This window comes from Artibeus jamaicensis, unplaced genomic scaffold (assembly GCF_021234435.1).
Source record: "Artibeus jamaicensis isolate MK-2021 breed Jamaican fruit bat unplaced genomic scaffold, CSHL_Jam_final scaffold_461, whole genome shotgun sequence".
NCBI lineage: Eukaryota > Metazoa > Chordata > Mammalia > Chiroptera > Phyllostomidae > Artibeus > Artibeus jamaicensis.
In genome coordinates this window covers 13,089,682-13,092,738 of record NW_026522045.1, presented here as the reverse complement: position 1 = coordinate 13,092,738, position 3,057 = coordinate 13,089,682, and positions in this window count along the sequence as shown.

Below are 3,057 nucleotides of genomic sequence, written 5' to 3'. Positions count from 1 at the left end.
TTTAGACACCCCTAACAAGCTTAAAGGCTCTATGTACCAACTCTTTAACTGAGTCTGTTAATTTTCATAAAAACCTTTCCAAATGATCATTGTCTCTCAGGAATTGAATGAGTATGACCCCCAACAAAAAAAAGAAAGAAAATTCAGAAAGATGATAATCACTGGTGTTTAAAATATTTAGTGCCATTTTGATAGAATACATGTAATACATGCCCACAGTAGAAAGCTTTAAAAAACATAGAAAATAAAAAGAAAGGGAAAAATCTCCTGTAATCTAAGGATATATATGTTTCCTAAAATCAGGATCATACTATATTTGTTGTTTTGTATATTGCATTTTTCAGGTTGTATTTCATGGGCACTTTCATATCATTATCCAGTCTTCCACAATATGACTTTTTAATGATAGCATAATTCTCCACCATATATATGTACCTCAGCAAATTTAATCATTCCCCTACCACTAGGCATTTAAATAGTTATTAGTTTTTCACCACTTATAAATAATGCTACATAAATATCATTGTACATAAATCTTTGTTCACATTCCTGATATTTTCTAAAAGCAGCAGTATATATGTGTGCATATAAATATATTTGATTCTTGGCTATCATAATCTGTCATTTCAGATCTTCAGACCAGATTTATTGATAATTTTCTATCAAATTCATTACAGACTCTGAATAATAAATGAGTAATCCTTGGCTTTCAAATCTCACACAGTTACCTCACAAATATAGTATAATGCTCAGATTCTTTAGTAGCCTCTTAAGCCCCGTCTTTTACCACTGTTGACTGTAAGTGTATATTTTAATAATTCATATTGCTTCTAGTTATTTGCACACTTGATATTGCTTAATACTTTTGATTACATTGTCCTCCCTGCCTAGAAAGCTTCTCCCACCTTTTAAAAAAGATTTTAATTTTTTTTAGAGCTGGGAATAGAAGGAGAAAGAGAGGGAGAGACAGAGCAATGTGTGGTTGCTTCTCACATGCACCCTACTGGGTACTTGGCCCTCAACCCAGGGATATGCCCTGACTGGGAATTGAACCAGCGTCTCTTTGGATCACAGGCCAGTGCTCAATCTACTGAGCTACACCAGCCAGGGGAGCTTCTCCCACCTTTTTTTCCCTCCATAATTCTAAACAATCCTTCAAAGTTCGTTAATGTGCTATGTCCATTAGGCAATTATTCTTGAATTCCCAGGTTGGGCTATGTGCACCTGTGGCACCTCATGTGTGTTTCTAACATTATATTAAAATCTGCATTTGTTTCTAATTCTTCCACTAAATCAGGGGTGTCAAATTCATTTTTGCTGGGGGCCACACCAGCCTCATGGCTGCCTTCAAATGACTGAATGTAATTTTAGTACTGTATAAATGTGAGTACTCCTTAATAGTTAAGCGAGAGCTCAGCACTGCCACCAGGTAGAAACAAGGTGCTGGGTGAGGTAATACAATGGGCCGGATTTGGCCTGCAGGCCTTGTGTTTGCCACCTGTGCACTAAACCATAGGCATCCTGTGAAGAGGGACCATGTCTAATTTATCCCCCAATGCTGAGTAGAGTATCTAACATATGGTAGGTACAGTGTTGAATGCAACAAAGTATATTTTTGTCCCCGTAGCTGGGCTTAATACTGGTAATTCAGGAATAACATTGAATGAAGTATCAAAATCATAATCTAGTAGAAGTGATTGGTTACAGAATATGTATGTACAGAATAACTATAGTTCAATGTTCCAAATTATCTGGGTTGATGATATATGGAGCAATCAACTCTAGTTAAAGCTGGGCAGTGGTCTGGTTCATATGTTTCTTGTTTACTCCCTCTAAAGCATAGGAATTTCAGAGTCCCAGGGATCCCTGATCAGTTGGTATCTGTCTTCTAAAATACAATATCATTTCAATTTTATTCTGCCTTCTACTGTTGTTTTTGAATTTTTCTTGAAAATTTTATATATATATATATATATATATATATATATATATATATATATATATATATATATATATAATCAGTACACTCTGGCACTATTTTGCCTCCCTAAACATGAATTTTGAAGTGCTGAACTAGCAGAAGAAAAAGGAAACTAAATAAAATTATCTCTAGACAGGAGTCACTTTAATGTTTCTGAATTCTCTATATTCTGTATTTCTCTTTTGACTCACCCCATCAGAAGGAAAATAGCTATTCTACAAATAGTAGGTTATAGGGAACTGATCCACTTGGCATGTTGAATGTAGCCCAGTCCTATCGGAAAACCAACAGGTACGAGTTGGCACACAGGAGCCAAACTCATGGATGGGCTTTCTTGTGGGAAATCAGGCCTGCATTATATCTAGGGTGCTTTGAGGTTTGCTCTTGCTAAAGCCCCCTCACCCTGAGTTGAAGCAGATAATGCTTACTGCATATATTTAAAGTAACTTCCTGAAGTCTGTGCTGGTTCACCCAAGGACAGAGTGTAACCGGACCAATCACTCTTATCTTTTCCTTGCATTTGCAATATTTTTTCCTTGTTAATTTGTGATAAGTGATCAGTAACATCCTTTCCTTTCTTATCTATAAAAAGTAATCACCTAAAGAAAACCTGAGCATAATGAATGAAAAACTTCTTTGATGTATACCATTAGAAAGCAATAAAAGCCTTTCCAGGCAAGGGTTGAGGCACTCTCTCTCAGAGAGTGGCTGTGCTGTCCCTTCTTCTCCACAGGACTTTGGCAGTTCATGTGAATTTGCTCATTGCATCCACAACACCATGGACACGACTGGCCAGAGTCCACATCAGTAAGGCCCTGGTTCAGTCACATATGAACACATGTTGCTTTCTCCTTCAGGATTATTATGATCCCCACTGCCAGTTAATTGTCAGTTATCTCCTCAAGTGGCACAAAAAGCTACTGCTCAGGAGGAAGGGCATATAGTGACCAAAGGAACTTTCCAGTTGGGTAACTGACAAGGCAGGACTGTAGAAAACTAGGTTGCCAATATCAGGACATTACAAAGGCATTCTGTACATAGAGAGATTTTGAAGGGATAGTAAGTGCCCAATATGT